General features: G+C 32.3%; 1 pseudogene; it reads right to left on the bottom strand.

Moving 5' to 3' along the window:
- Positions 1–1,666: 1,666 nt before the first annotated feature.
- On the bottom strand, positions 1,667–5,399 carry LOC120146395 (annotated as a pseudogene).
- Between the last annotated feature and the right edge of the window lie 12,420 nt (positions 5,400–17,819).

Below are 17,819 nucleotides of genomic sequence, written 5' to 3'. Positions count from 1 at the left end.
AAATAAAATAAATAAAAAGAATTGTATATTATTTTATTGCTAGATCGTGAATGAAAAAGACTAAATAAATAATATTTGATAAATTGTAGAATAAGATTTGAAGAAAAAGAAAAACATGATTAAATTTAATTCAAAATTAAATGAATAAATAAGAGAAATGAAAAAGAAAGTCAAAAAGTAAATATTTTATGAAATTATAAAAATTAGGGTCGTAATTATAAATATAAAAAATGGTAAATTTGATTCAATATCGGATGAATTAATAACACAAATAGTAAAATAGAGTTAAAATTAAAAATTTTATGAAATTATAAAAATTAAGGATCTTAATTATAAATATAAAAATTAAAAGTCCTAATTTTAAAAACAAAAAAAAATTAGAGACACTAAGCGGTTGCTCAAAGTGTTCCTCTGAGAGCCGGCACTGTGGCCAATTTATATAAATAATTTAAACTAGATTTCATTTGTTAAAAATGTAGATTATATCTATAATAAATAATACCTTTTCGAGATTTCTATTACATAAAATACAAATCCTTTATGTTTTTCATCGTAAAATGCATATCTTTATATAAATTAGATCCATTGCAACATGATATATATAATATAAGATTAAGTATATGATTCATCGCTTTTATTTGTATTTTGTTTTTTTTTTATTGATTTTAAAACATAATATATGGCTATTTTTATTTTAGTATAATATTCTCTATTATTTATATATTCTCTCAATTTAGTCATATTTTAATGAATTAAAATAAATTTAATTCTTCAATCGAATGATATCACGTGTCACTCAAATGCATATGAATCTGGGTCACTTGAGAAACCAAACATGTATCCAACCATTAAACCAAAATAAATGTTTGGTCTAAAATAAACATCATGATGTATACTTTATATATAAAATATAAGTACTTAACTTGAATATATATATATATATATTAACTTTAAACTTATTAAATATATTTTTATTATTAAATTAATTAAAAAGTATTTTATTTTTATTTTTATTTAAAAGGTATATTTTATTCTTATTTAAAGTTTAAAAATATATTTTATTCTTATTTAAAGTTTAAAAATATATTTTATTATTATTGCTTTAACTTATCAAAGTATATCTATTTACTAAATATATTATATTATTACTTTAAATTATTAAATATATTTTAATTTATTAAAATATAATTAAATTAAGATAATATAAAATAATAAGGACTGAATATGATGTACCAAAACATCACATTACTTAATTAACGATAATTAATCTGTAGTGATTATATATTAATTAATTAAAAATAAAAATAACCATGATTCAAATCGTATAATAATTAATTAAATATATAAAAATAATCGTATATTATATTTTTTAAAATCAATAAAATAAATACGTAAATATAAACATAAGAGATAAATCGGTCACCTTATCATAACAATTATAATATAACCTTCAAAGTAGATAAGATAAAAGCGAAAGGAACAAGTTTAGCTTCTTGTTTAGTCCCAAAGAATGCATTCTTTTACTAAAACAAAGAATACATAAAATCAGAAATAAACCTCCCCCAGAAACCAAAAGACTAACAAAAGGAAGAAAGAAACCCACCTACCCCCAATTGCAAAAATCCCATTCTATCCTTAACTAAAAAAATTAAAGAAACCAGATTTTCTTGGCAGTTTCCCTTCCCCACGAAATATATCTAAAATCTAAACCCAAAGTACATACACATTAAATTAAAGACACACCTCGAAAGAGACAACAGACAACGTTCCCTTTCGATATGTCACTACCCTAAAGTACAATGGCTCTCCCTAAACCCTAAGCTTTTATCCTACGCCCTAAACCGCTTAGAATCTTAATCCTACCGTGCACCAAAATCCCATAGGTGTATCCTCGTGTCACTACCCGCTGCTGCCACGTGTGTATCATCTGCCACCATGGCGTTGACACCCTCTATATTCTCGTCCAGACTATACAAAGAGCGACCCTGCTCTATTTCCCACACCCTTATTACACCCCCGAACACATTAGCGCGTACCCCAGGTTCATGCAACCCATGACGTTGACGTTCCTCTGCCTTGTGTTGAATCGGCAAACCTCCTCTAGTGTATCCACACGGCGAACTATTGCCAACCCACGGTTGTCCACCATGATGAACGCCTCGCTGTTGGTGTCGAACGACGTCACTGTGAGTCCTCTCCTGCACTCCCGATCGTGTAATGGAAACTCCGGGTTTCTCAAGCCAAGAACCATGTATCTTAAACCCGTGCAGGCAACCGCCGATTCCTGACTCGTCACCCGAACTCGGCCGATGGTGTCGGTCAACTCGGTCAACGTGTGCCATCCTATTACGGCTTCTGGGTCGGTCAGGTTTGTGTTTACGTAGAGTAGCTCTTCAGTGTTACCGTCCCAAACGTGGACAGCACGACCCGGAACGCCTGCGTAAAGACCCACCCACCAGCGCCCGCACCCGGTGAAGTCCACCAATGCACCGTCGTTCACTACATTCCCCAAATGGGCCGTGCGTGCAAGGGGCTCTCCGTCTATGATCGCCACGTGTATGTCACCATCCAAAGTGGCGAAAATGATTGTTGGATCCTTTATGATAATGCCGGATACAGCACGTGAGAAGCGGCCGAAACGATCGCGGGGGTGAGGATGGAAGGTACCTACCTGTTGACGGGTGGCGAGGTCGAAAAGTCTTACGACACCATCGGCAAATCCGCAAGCGAGGTGAGTGTCAGACAAGGTGAGACAACGGCACGACAGCCCATCGGGATTCTCTACGCCGGATAAATCAAAATGGAGGGTATCGTAAACTGATGTCCCAGCACGAAAATTATGCGCCGTTCGATGACGAAACATGTATTCCTCACGCCACGAGTCGTGCATACGACGGGTCCGTCCCCATATAACGCCGGTGAGACGTTGCCATAATGGATCAGATCGAGATACAGCATGCCACGTGGAACAAACCTGCATGATATTATTCCACGTCAGAAAAGCAAAAGAAAAAAGAAAAAACGAAAGTACAAATTATGAAGTCATGCCACGTCAAATCTGTAAAAAGTTTAGGGCTACAAGACTACAACTTGCAAAAAGAAAGGCAGAAATAATGTTAAACCAAAAAAAGGCAGAGAACGTGCAAGAAAAGTTGATAAGAACCACTGAACAAAAAACGGAGAAAATTACGCAAAAGGTAATATAATAATTAAAATTGGCTTTACCTACGGCTCTAGTAAAGGATGGTAGATGAAACAGCAGCAGCATGTATCGAAGAAAAAAGGTTTCAGTTTAAGAAATAAACAGTTGGATCAGCCATGGCATGCGGGATAGAGACTTTGTATTATTTTAATAACGCTAGAGACAAAGCTGAGCAGTGATAGACTATAGGCACAGGAACTGTAGAGAAAGCGAAACTTGTTTTCGAGGTTCAGTTGTCAGCGGGGGTGAAGACAGACCTGTGACGAGTACCGTTTTGTTTTTGACAATTTGGTTCCTGTTTTCCCATATTTCGAAGATATCAGTTTGCGTTGAATCAACTTTGTCTTGTAGCATGGAGTTGTATATTATTAGTATAAAATTTAAGAGACAATCTAGTAACCTAAAGCAGGGAGAGGGTGACAGCTTTCTTCTTCGAAAGCTGGCCATATTTTTCCCTTGGTTTCGTTTTAGCTGTGTGCTGCTTCGGGTTGGAACATGAAAATGAAGTTGGAATATAGTTTTTTTTTTGTATATCTTCAGTTTTATGAGTTAAAAGAGAGAGGAAAGGAAAAAGTCAAGGGAGGCTATTAGCTGTGGTCCATTAAACAACATTTAAAATCATAAAATAAGATCGGCATTGGCAACTTTCAGGCGTGCCCATTTGATAATAAGAACCAAGCTTCTCTTTCATTTCCAAGGAAGGACTGTCTCGTTAAAAGCAGAGAACCAAATAATCTTTTTACTTTTTTTCTGCTATTTGTTAGACTCCTAAACCCCCCATACTACTAGTATTCTACATTATTTATATATATATTGTTTCAAGTTGCAGTAATTCGGGAGGCCCATCCAGATCATGATTTAAGCGAATGGGCTCCATGTCCTTTTTTGCCTTTCGGCATTCGCACATGCTGGCTTTTGACTCGAATTCTCATCCTTTTAATAAACACCCAACCAATAGTTAAAGAAATCATAATGAAAGCCTTAAGCAAAAGCTTTGAATCACATATTTCTTCATTTTTTCTGGACATGCGCCAGCGTTAAAGCTTCTTATGACTTGACTGTGCTAATGATCTGCACCAGCGCCTGATCTCTCGTATGACACAGGAAATGACAGACATTAATTGTTATTACTGTAATACCCGATTGAACCATGAAGCTCTGACCATGCTGCAACTTGGGAAGAGAGAGAGGGCAGTACCTAGACCTAAAGGCTAAAACCCTTGAATACAATAATATATAAAAGAAGAAGGCAAAGTTCCCATTAGTGTCGAAGAAATTTCGGGCATATCCAATGCTAACCAAATATGGAAATGTTACGACTTTAGTTGAGCAAGGTCAGAGACAATCAAAGTAAAAGGGACCATGCCTTAAATCATGCTAAAATACTAGAAGGGGTAGGGCTCAAAGGTCTCTTTCTCCAATTTAGCATTAGGGAAAGAATCCCATGGATATTGTACCAGTTGATAAATAAACAAAGGTGAGTCAATAAAGTTGGAAGGATTTTGCCCCAGACCTTTAAAAAGGGTCATGATGCATAAATACTACAACATCCAGAAAGGGACAAATTTGTTAGAAAAATGGACCCATCGGTAGTCAGTTCCCTTACCTAAGGCAGTTTCCCCTTGGATGCTACCACTGCTTCATGCCTTCATCCAAGATTTGACAGTATAAAATCTGGATTCGCTCTGGACTCATTTTCAGTATATGGTATTTTTTTAAGTAGGGGAAAAAAGGGTAAATGTCTAATATCTGTGTACCAGAATCTGGGATAATATCAGGCACAATTTCAGGGTTCAAACGATATTTTTTACCAGAATAAGATTTAGTCATTTATAAAAAACTTGGCTACCTTCCTCCTAATGTCATTTCAATGCCATGAAGATTGAAATAAACAAAGAAAAAGGTTCAAGAATACCTCAATTCGATCAATTCTATTTTTGTTAAAATAAACCAGGGAAAATTTTAAAAACGAAACAAAGAAAAAGCCTACCTGAAACATATTGGCAAGTGCAGCAGCAGCTGCGAGGCGGCCACGAGAACGAGAAGCATCAATGGCAACTTGGACAACAAGATCTTCAACAAAGGGTCCAGGCCATATTTCGTGATTGGCACGTCTACGAGTGAAAGATGGGGCTCCGAAATCACCACCACCTCTTCTTGCTCTACCGCCATTAACATCTTCAGAAGAAGAAGACATGGATGGTGAGTGGAGAACCTATAAAGGGAGAGGGAAAAATTGGGAAACAAGGACAAAAAGTTTTAGATAAAGACACGAACTGAGGGCCCCAAAAGAAGGTGTTGGGATTCTTGGATTTTTATACTATAGGTTCGTAAACTCCATTTGTACACTACGAGCAATGCATTAATACATCTACACACAGGTACATGTAGAGTACAGGAAAGTGATTATTTATAATGAAGGCTGAAGGCGTGTTTTGATAAATTCAGTAGAAAGAGGAGACTCGCCTCGTGTTTGTAAACACACCTGCACTCAGCTCAATTACTAGTGTGGTTTGAAAAAGCTGCTTGCATTTGCATTTGCATTTGTGATTTATCATGTATTTACTGTAATATGTTCCATTAATGAATCTCAGAATGAAAACACGCTTTTAAATTGCTGGTATTGTACTTAATGATATACACTCATCAAATACGAAAAAAAAGCAGAATCTGCAGGAGATTAGCTTCGGCCGAGGCCAACACCACTCAGTAGGGCTCCACACCTCCATTTCGTTGTGAAGCGTATCTCTGACTTGATTATTTCATCATATTGTATAAACGTCTAATCCAAGTCACTGACATAATAATAAATGAGATAAATTAAACATTTAAATATATTTATTATTATTAATATTTTTTGTTTTAATTATTTTTAATTTAACATTTAATTTTAATTTTATTCCGATAATTCATTATTAAAAATTACAATTCATATTTATGTTTCATCATAAAATGATTTTACATCACTAAAAATTATTACATCAATAGTTATATTAATTTTTTAATAGTGGGTGATTGAAATAAATTCAAAAGGTAATGTGAAGTATGATTTTTTTTAAATATATTTGAATGGTTAAAAAAGAACAAAAATGATAATTGGAGTATTAAAAATATAGTTTACTCTGATAAATATTTTATATTTTTTAATATTTATTATTTAAATTTGATTTAAATTTAAATTCAAATCAAAGTAATAGTAATTAATCTTAAATTTTAAATTCAAATTAAAGCAATTTATCCCTCCCTTATCTCTAATGAAAATAATTATGATAAAACTTGAAATTTTGTAAAATCATGATTTCTTTTCACATTTCAGAACTTCCGGATTAAAATTATATTGACATGCAATAATATTCCTAAATTCAAATTAATGTTGATTTATGTCAAAAAAGTATGTTTCTAAAATCGGAAATTATTTTCTGAAACCCTATTTTCTAAGCATTGTTTTAAGTGAATTTATCAGTCTTCCTAGCATAGGGAGGAGCGAAGGATAGTCCAAATATCAACTAAAATTTTGCTTTAAAGGAAGTTATTTTATCATTGCACCGTAAACTATTAATGTATATTTAATAAATATACTATTCTACTTATTATGAGGTTTAAGAGATAATTTATCCAAATAAAGAAAAGAGATCATTTATCCAATTGGGGCACCGACGTGTTTATCCAAAGAACGTCAAATCGTCGTTCTCTTTTCATCAAGACTGATGGGAAAGTTATATTAAGAATATTTTAATCTTTTTTAGTGGATTTGATATTCAATTAATTCATGACATCAAATTAATTAAATATATTTAACAATACAGACATATTTTTATTGTTAACTATTCATATTATATAAATTCTAATATGTTTTTGTATTGTTTTACGTTAATATTACTTTTAAACTATATTATCATTAATTAAATATATTATAACAACAGAGACATATTTTATTGTTAACTATCCATATTATATAAATTCTAATCTGTTTTTCTATTTGTTTTATGTTAATATTACTTTTAAATTTTATATTATCATATTTGAGTATATAAAATAGAATCGTGTGAATGAATTGGCTTATTAAAATAATAATCCCAAAAATTATTTTTTTAGAAAAGCAACCCCCATACCTGATTTGTTAGAAAAAATCACCTCAAATTGTACACGTATGATTAACTCGTGTATTAAGAAATATGAAGAATAACCTCGTTTTGTACAAGACGAGAGATACGTCCAACGTGGACACACTTTTCAAAGAATACAATCTAATATTAATTTTAATGACCTTGTGTTACACATAACTCGAGGTTCTCGAGATATTGAAACATCACGATAAATTTATCACGAGTGGTATTTAACATACGTGAGGTATATAGTTTTCCAAACCAAATCGCAAGTACTTATAGGCATTTCTATGGGTATTTTCGGGTATTTAATCTCAAATTTTTCATAATTTAAAAGATTAAAAACGTAGTGCTGTAATTTATCTTTCGTTTGAGTCCAATATCGAGACATACGAGATATTGTAAGCGGGTTAAAAATTACATTGAAAATTTTTCTGAAGCTTGTTTTGTGCAGGAAGAGAATACTAAAATGGTATGATAGGCATATTCGAGGGGGGTTTTCGGGGGCGTAGTACTGTAGCTTATCTTTAAATTGAGAGTAATATCGACACATACGAGACGTTGTAAGCGGGGTAAAAATCATGTTCAAAACAGTTCCAAAGCTTGGTTTTCTATATGAAGAATAAACTAACATGGCTTGATAGACATGTTCGAGGAGTATTTTAGGGAAATTAGCCTGAAACTTTTTGTCATTTATAAGATTAGAGGATGTAATAGTGATGCTTATGTTTCAACTGAGGCTACTATCGGCATACACGAAACATTCAAAGCGGTGTAAAAATCACGTTCAAAATGGTTCAAAATCAAAACAAATTGAAAACTAACGAATATATTTTGTTATTACAAAAGTAGAACATAATTTCAGCTCTCCGGTTCTTTCTCTATGTTCGACTAAATCATCATCATAATAAATCCTAATGACATGATTAAAATAACATAACAATAAATATAATACCAAAAAATAAAAAATAACATAAATTTGAATATTAGAAAATACATGAGAACCATTGGTTCTTGAATGTAGGAAGTCACCAGAAGATTATGCCTTTTTAGAAACAATAAGTTTCTCTAAAATGTCAAGTTACTCGTGTTGAAGAAGGTTCGTGAGACCAGTGGGTTTGATGAAAAGTGAATCAGGTGTAAAAATGGAATTCAGAAATCATGCCCACGACTATAATAGCATTGCTGTCCCTTTAATAACTTATTTGTTCGAATCCATGATTGATTTGATAGAAGAAATGGACACCACCGTAAAAGGATACCTTTTAAAAGGGCTTTTTTTAATGAAACAAGAAGTTTCTCGATAATGTCAAGTTTGACGAAAGAAATGTGAAATATTTACCTATGAATTTAAAAGAGTAACATCCTTAAAAATGTATTCTCTTTGGGTTGCATAACTTATAAAATCGATTTAGCATAAGGATATATAAGTTTCATATCAAGTTGTCCTACTAGAAGAAGAGCCCCTTATAAGTCTAAACCCCGCATTATAATTTAGAATGTCTCCAGAATAGGGTGAATTATATAGGAAACTAGCCCGCAGTTTGTAAAATACATCGAGGCACCTCACATTTCGTAAAACGTAATATCCGCAGAGATTTCTAACATCGAAAGAATCTCGCATTTTGTAGAATACGAGTTCTCCAGATATTCCTGACGTGGCAACACCCCTAGCGTACACATTTAAATTGGTATGTCAATTTTCTCGCAATATGGAAGATACATGATTTTATTATAAAAAATCTATAAATACGAACCATAACCATATTAGATGTATAGCTTATTTAAGAGAAATAATTTAATGGCAAGATTTTCTAAATTTTTGTTCTATTCGGGAATTTATTTCTTCACTTCTTTCAATGTCAAGATCAAGAAAGATGAGTTATATGATTTGATTTCAAACGAGCATAAAAAATCTACAACATGACAGGTGTCTTCATTGCAAGCGAAACTTCTCGTTGTTGAACCCGACCCTGAAACACATTTTATGTTAACTTTATCAAATGCAAGTGACATTCATGATATTTTTAGGGCTTACACACGTGTCGATGGTATGAATATCGAGTTGACTGTAAAATTTGAGAAAGAATAATCTCCATCAAGTAACACTTAAGCAGCTCGGTTGATACAAGACCAAGAAGACGAAGAGGCAGTTCTGCTATGTTATACCCGTAAACATATGAACTTAACTTAATGTCATACATTTTTACATACTACGAAGATACATAATTAACTTGTCTTCTATTTGAACTTAACTTAACATCATAATTTTTTAAAAATAGAACATTGTATTTGATCAGTATGATGCCACTCGACAATTTCATATACTATCAACGGGACCATCGACATCCAAACATCCGAACTGAGACCTATTTCAGCCAGAGTACATGATCTAATAGCATCATCATTGTATGACGTCCACATGAACTACATATATATATTTTAAACTAAGTTAGATAAACTCTAACAAAAAATTGGTATTTAATTTACAAAAAATTATAAAATCGATTACCTTGTTTGGCATCGTATCAATCTACAATCTAAAATCACGCAGAGTTCTTGGTAGGTGAGCATGGGTTAATGTAACAATTTTATTTTTAATTATATGTGAATTAGTGGAAATTTAAATGGGGTCGGTTGTATATGAATCAACTGTAAAAATAACATTTGAAACTAAGCCCACAATTGTAACAACATCAAACACCCTCCAATTACTTGTTTGTCTGGGTCAACACCTTTAAATAGCTTTTGGAACAAAAAGACCAACATTTTTTATTCCTAACTCTTATATTTAGAGTCTCACAAAACGTGTAGATGATATCATCACATCAGATGCACTTTGTTTTGGGATTATCAGCATCAAGATCTCCCAATAACTTGCAAAATATGAGCATGAACAAATCGCTACAAAATAAAAATGGTGTGAATAAATTAAAATTTTATTGTCTAAAATTACAATAACATAAATAAAATAAAATTTTAATATTTTAAATAAAAAATTAAAATAAATAAACATAGATTTCAAAAATTACCTTCCTAATTACTGGAGCAGCATTTGCGGGTAGCTCCAAAAAATTATCTTCTAAAAATTTAATCTTGATATTCCCTCTATCTATATTATCAACTATCGGAGTAAGTTCGAGCAATTGCTCACACAAGTCGACCAATATCTATGGGCTATAATGGTAATAGTCGTTCCATCAACAGACAAGCCAAGATAGATTGTGTCACATCCCAATTTCAATTTTAAAAATTATAAATTTAATTTAATTTAATTAGAGACCAAATGGAAAGATTTTGGAACTTGCAGCCCGTTTTAAAATCTACATAAAGTTTAGGGACTTAACCTTGAATTTTCTCATTTTTCGGCCAGTGGAAAAAATAAAAAATAGAATTCGATACCCATGCTGGTTTGAACCCATAACTTTGGACATGGCCAACCATCACTCTACCAACAAGGCTAAGTCACTATTTATAATTAATTAAACTAAAAATAACTTATAGTATTTTAAACTCGGTTCTAATACCCAAAAAACCCCATTTCCCCTAGCTTGTGAAACTCGAACCATCCCAAAAAAGCCTTAATTATTACCCTGACCCCAACGTCGGCCTCCACAATTCCCCCGCTTCGACCACCAGTTTAACAAGCGTCCTCTCGCGCCACGTCCTCAGCCATCAATGATCTCGAATCGATCACCGATCATTGCTAATCGAGGGAAGAAAATCCCTACGTCACCGTCGCTATCTCCCTCTATTCCAGCTATTCCAGCCGCCGGGTAGCCTCACGTCAGCCATTGTTGAACTCCACATCACCGTTCGACCAAAATCCAACTAGGTTCGTCGCCCATCGTCTCTTTGTCACTTATTATCGGGGTAAGATTCTTTTCACTTTTTCCCCCGTATTTTGGCTTGATTAAATGTTGAATTGGGTCGATTTGGTGTGTCGTTAATTGTGGGATGCTCGACCGACCGACCCGACCCCGTCACCGCTATCACGCACCGTCGCCTGCGCGTGGGGTTCGTCCACGCCCCATAAAATCTTCTAAAACAGTCCAAGTGGACCGAACCAACCTAACTCGGTCTGAACTAGGGATGGGCATGGAACCCAAACTCGACGGGTTTCGACTCGACCCTATAATACCCCAAATTTTTACTAGTGACTAAAATTTAAGTTTTGAATATTTAAGGGCTAAAGTATAAACTTTATAAAATTTTAGTGTCCAAAAATATAATTATGAAAAGTTATAGATTTTAGCTCGTAAATGAAAAGTTTGGCCTAAAACGAGGATTTTTTTGGGAATCAGATTTTCAGTGCGGAATTTGTGTTAAAAGCTATAAAGTAGTAAATTGAGAGATCTGATAATCGGATCGAACCAGAATTTTAGAAAAATTTGAAGGATGTTAAAAAATGGTTAGAAATATTATTTTTCATATTTTAGATCAGAGAAATTTTGCTTAAAACAGTTTAATTTTTCAGATTTGATTGAACAATGTAATTTTAGTGACTAAAATGAAATTTAAAAATTTGATAGTCGAAAAGGAAATTTGGAGGAGATTTTTATATCAATTTAAGAATATTAAATTATAATTAAAGGAGTGGCATGGAAGTAAAAATAGGTATTCATTAAGGGTAATTTAGACTTTTAGATTAAATTGAATTAAAAATTCAATTTAATTAGCTTTTAAAAGTCAAAGTTAGGAGATAATTGCTTAGACTTTTCAAGAAATTAGTTTCTTTTTTCCAGCAAACTTCCGAACCTCCATAGACAAAGATCAAAGTAAATTTAGTGAATCAAGTAGCTTGAAGGGAAGGAAAAAAATTTTGGGATCGAGAAGACTATTGTGGAGAAGGTTCGAATAAAGTAGAGGTCGTGAAGTGAGAAGCTTGCCAGCATCTTATACAAAATTAAACTACCGACAGTATTAGTAGGACATCATAACCTTGACTTATTAGTGTCATGCACATTATATTTGTTGGGTTGCTTTATCAAATTTATTTTAAAAAGGGTTTGTAATATTAATTAGGAATTATTTTCTCTAGTTTCGTCTAATTTTAGTATTAAACGTATTTATGAGTGAATATTATAAATGTTATATTCTAAATGATTTAAAATCAAGAAGTATTAGGCAAAGATATTCGGATGTGAAACAACACTGAATTACCTAATTACAGACTAAAATTAAATTAGTTTTCAATGATCAAACAATATTTATAAATTTATTTGATTAAGGAAAAAAGTTTTTACAGTAAAAAAGGAAATTATTAAATGAAACAAAATTTTTAAGTTCAGCAAAATATCAGTTGAGTTGATGTGACATTTGTGACTCGTATTACGAGACATATATGGGTTATCCGACCTGAATGGATCAGGTTTTTTAAAGATGATGTTTGGGTCGAGTCGAATTCAGGTTTAGGATGAAAAATTCCTGAATCGACCCAACCTCAAAAATATAATTTTACCTTATATATTTAAGAATAATTATAATAATACCCCTATATATATTATTTTTTTCAATTAAATCATTTTTTTATTGAATAAAAATAATATTTTTGATTATTTCGGGTCGAGTTTAGATTTTCTCTAAAAAGTCAGGTTGAGTGGAGGGTATATATTTTTTGGGTCAAATCGGGTCGGGTGAAGGATATAAAAATTTCAGGTTGGTCGAAACCCGACCCATGCCCATCCCTAGTCCGAACTAGGTCTGTTTGACTGAACTGTGTCAACCTGAACCGAACAGTGTCAACCCGAACGGTCTGACCCATTGACCCTACCCGTTGACTTTGACAAAAAGTCAAAATTTTCAAAAAGTCATATTTTATGTTTTTCGATGTCCTCAGTTTGATTCCGAAGTCCATTTTGCCAAACTTAAATTTGAAAGCCTCTGAATTGACACGTAAACTCGAATATGCATATGTAATTAAGTATTTATTTAAGTGATTTAATTAAGTACGTCTAATTTAATTTGAGGGTCAAAGACTAAATTATTATGTCGTTGATCAAGGTACTCGTGGATCTGCTGACCATTCGTCTGCTCGACTCGATTCTTCAAGATCCATCAGTCTGCGAGAACTCATGATTACTCGTATAGCTCTGCAACCCTGTTAAATACTTAGTTTAGAATATTACTCTGATTATAATCCTGTTATGATATGACGTAGGTTCTCGTCCAGTCGAAAAACATAGTGAAGCCAATGCTCAGTAGATCCTCCGAACTGAATTTTTTTGCGAGGTGTGTTCCTTGTGTGTCATATATTTGTTTTAATATTTATTTGAAATACCATCTGTAGCTGATTATTTTCTCTGATTTGAAATGAATTGTTTGCTCTAATTTGACTACCATATGATTTATGTGATTTAAGTATGATTCATGATTTACTGTATGCTAAATCACGCTTGCTTGATACATGTTCTCTGGTTATTTTTTATTGATAAATAAATATGCTGAACTCTGATTTCCATATACCACTGGCTACTGTCTGAATTTTTTTTCTTTGTGGAACTCTAGGATTTTGTATGAAGTCTCTACAAGTTCAGCTCCTATCAAACTGGTAATTCCTCATGCAGGTTCAACACCGATCAAGCTGGTAATTACTTGTGGACTTAAGGCGACCCTTTGGTAGGCTCTTAGGCCCAATGGGCCTAGCGGTATGACCTTATAGACCCTAAGGTACTCATTTCGGGTGACTCATCTGCTATGTGCATTAGGTAAGTCCTTATGGGCCTGAGGGCACACCCCTTAGATGGCCACCTACGCTTCGGCTAGGGTAAGACCTTATAGACCCAAGGTGCTCCCTTAGGTTGACACCTATGCCGTTTGGGCCTAGGGTAAGTTCTTATAGTTGTCGTTATGGGGAATTGCATATGGTGTATGGTTGAAGGGTAATTCCGTATTTTCAAACTAAAAACTCTATCGACGTTTCATGACTTTAATAATGAATTGATTTCGTAAACTTAACTATATGTTTTATTTCTGCACTGTTGGAACACAATGAGCTACCTAGTTGTAATATCCTCAATACCGTGTTAGTGACTAATTTGTAAAACTTCAGAATTTGGTGATTAAAGTAGGACAATTAAATAGTTCAATGACTTATTTGAAAATATTTTATGAAGGACTTTTAGTAATTGTTAAAGGAATTAAAGGGTAAAATGGTCAATTGACAAGGAAGATTTTTATCTCACTTTTATAAGATAAGGAAAAACACGTGGGAAGAGGGAAAGAGAGTTCAAGAGTTATATTATTCTCCTTTCTTCTTCACGCGTGGAAGCCAAGAGTCAAAGGTGAGTTTCTGGTTAATTGATTTCTTGTTAAATTTAAGGTTGGGTTTTGATTATTAGGTGATAATTAAGCTCAAGGAGAGCTTAAATTGTCTTGAAATAATAAGATGAAGAGAATAAAGGGAATTAAAGAAAAGAGGGGAATAAGTGAAATCTTGGAAGAGAGTTCTCTAATGAAGTTTGAGATTGAATTTGACTTGTCATCAATCTAATTAACATTTATGAAGTGTTAGAATTGGATTTAAAACATGTTAAAATTTGTGTATGATTCTTAAATTTCATATAGAGGAGAAGATATGAAGGTTAAAGATGAGATGAATAAGTATTAATGAGTTTAAGTATATGGATGTGAGTTTGAAATATGTAAGGGGATGAAATATGAAGTTGTTGAGCTAAGTTGAGTAATTTTCATCCATAAAATGTGAATTCTGGGCTGGTGATATATGTATATATTTAACATGTACCGATACATCAAGGGTAAATTTCCAGAAAATGTTCAAAGTGTACTGATGCACAGGAAGTGTATTGATACACCCCTTAAAAATGAAAATATTGAATGTAATTTGTGTATCGATACATAGGTCGTGTATCGATACACACGTTAAAGAATGCCAATACACTATGGTCTGTACCGATACACTTATAAAGGAAAAAGGAAATAATATTTCTTTTAGTTTAAGAAATGAAAGATTTGAGTACGCCAAGAGGAATATTGATATGTATAATGTATGATTGTGTAGATATCGATCGAGAGCAACGTCCGGACAAGTTGACAAGAAATAGGCATCGAGATGAGATAAGAAAGCGGTAGGGACTAGTGGGCCAGGTGAGTGCATATTATTTAGTATATGATGTTTAATGAGAAATAAGACTTGCGACAAGTCTATTTCCAATGGAATGGTAAAATGCATGAATTCATAGATAGAGTATGTGTTTGATATGATTTATATGTGTGCATGAGTATATGTGTTGAAATGTTATTATGTATGTTACATGATTTGTATAAGTACATGTTTAAGTACATGTTAGTGTATAAGTCATGTGAAACAGTACAAATGATCTATATGATTATATAAGAATATGAAATAAGCTATATGATAAGGACATAAGGAATAAAATTAACACGTGACAAAAGCTATAAGCTAAAGAATCATTAGATACAAATATATGTGATCATAAGATAATCAAGTATAGGTTAGATTACATGGTATAAGTGATTATACAAGAAAGGTTGTCAGACTTTATGATAATAGTATGTAAACTAGGGGATATAAATATAAATGATGATATCAAACTATAAGATAAATGTTATAGGGAAGAATTGTATACTTAAAAGAAACTATTATATAGAAGTCATTTGAATTGAACTAAAAAATAGATTAACTTAGTATATAAATAATATTAGATAAGTGATATAAATTATATGTTATTGTATAGATTACATGATCTGTATAAATTCATAATAGTGTAATATATCATATGATTGGGTATAAATAATTATGTGAGTAAATGGAAAAGTGAGACAATATAAATATTTATTTATAGGATAATATGAGATTATATGAACATATAGTATAACTTTATGAGAAAGACTTAGGTGTTATGGGATTTCGGTATGGAAATAATCTATGTATAAGTAAATTACGTGAACTATATGAGTAAAAGTACAAACCATAAATTATATGATACGAATAAGTTATTATATGTACATGATGTATGTTATGAGATGTGATCTATGTGATTATGGGGAAACGATATTAGATATAAGAGTATATGTAAATGTGAATGATGTGGAAATAAACTACGAGACTATGTGTGACTTATGAAAATGTGATAATGAGTTATGTGAAATAACTATGAGATTATATGTGTATATGTGAATGTGTGCTAACATAAATATTAATGCCCATGTTATGTGTCATGAGAGCTAGAGGTATAGTTGGCATGCCAAGAGTCGAGGGTCTACGCGGTCCTTCAGGACATATATGTATTATTTGGAACAAGTGTGAGGTCTTTGAGACACATACTTGATCCTTGGCATATGTATATGATTCTTTAGAAATTTCTACGTGGTCCTTATGGACATCTTATATGGCACTTCGGTGCATTTCTACGTGATCCTTTGGGACAAATTCTATGTGCCCTAGTGGGAATTTATACGAGCTGTGGCAACAACATTAGTGCACAACCTCTATAGACTCACATATCTATAGTTCTCACATGTGTACAGGGGCTAATAAAGAGAGAATTTTGAATACAACGTATGTAATATATACATATGATGTGTAATATGAATGGTATGATATGATATATGTGTGGTATGAGTGATTGCATCTGTTACATGATACACATAATTGTATGTTAATATATGTGAATGAATGTAAATGACTTATATGATGATATAAGAATCTGTTACGAAATATAGAATATGAATGTAAAATATCATATGAACAAGAGATAAGAGATATGAAGGATAATAGAATAGGAGTATGATAAATACATAAATGATGAAATGTATGTGTGTATATATGTAATGGTTATATGAAAAAGTATATGAGTTGTATGATATGATAGAATGAAACATGGATTCGTTGTAGAAGTTATAGTTCTTATTATATGTTTTATATGTCTCACTAAGTCATAGACTTAGCATTTGAATATTTCACACGTAGGTTTCGAGAAATTTAAGGAGCAAAGAGGAGCAAGACATGTCAGATTCTCCTTTCCAAGGATCAGATAAGAAATGTAGTTAAATATATGTATTTTGTTACATAGAATATAGTTGACATGTAGTCTAAATATTTAAATTGTATAAGCTCTGATATGTTTTGTAAAACCCATTTATTTTTAATTAGTGTAAAATATTCATTTGATTGAATTGTGAATTTGGATTTTTCATCCACATGTAAAGGAAAATGCTTTGAAAAGTCAATGTGACACATTGAACTCGAACCCAGTTGGATACGGGTTGGGGGTGTTACACTAGTTCACTCCCCCAAACTCTCCATTTTAGATACTTTTTGGATAGGCGACTGTTAAAAACATTTTGATATTTCGATATAACAAATTAAGTTAAATGAATTTTAAGATTTTTCAAAAAGATTTTCTAAAGTATATTCGATATAATTATTCAAATATCAAAATAATACTCCAAATCTTTCAAATGTCATTTTTAATCCTTACTCAAGTGTAAAATTAAGTTTTAATCTTAAAATAATTTCAAAACGATTT

Source organism: Hibiscus syriacus, unplaced genomic scaffold, assembly GCF_006381635.1.
Source record: "Hibiscus syriacus cultivar Baekdansim isolate YM2019G1 unplaced genomic scaffold, ASM638163v2 tig00110925_pilon, whole genome shotgun sequence".
NCBI classification, from domain to species: Eukaryota; Viridiplantae; Streptophyta; class Magnoliopsida; order Malvales; family Malvaceae; genus Hibiscus; species Hibiscus syriacus.
The sequence above is the reverse complement of the archived record's forward strand: the minus strand, read 5'-3'. Positions and strand labels throughout refer to the sequence as shown.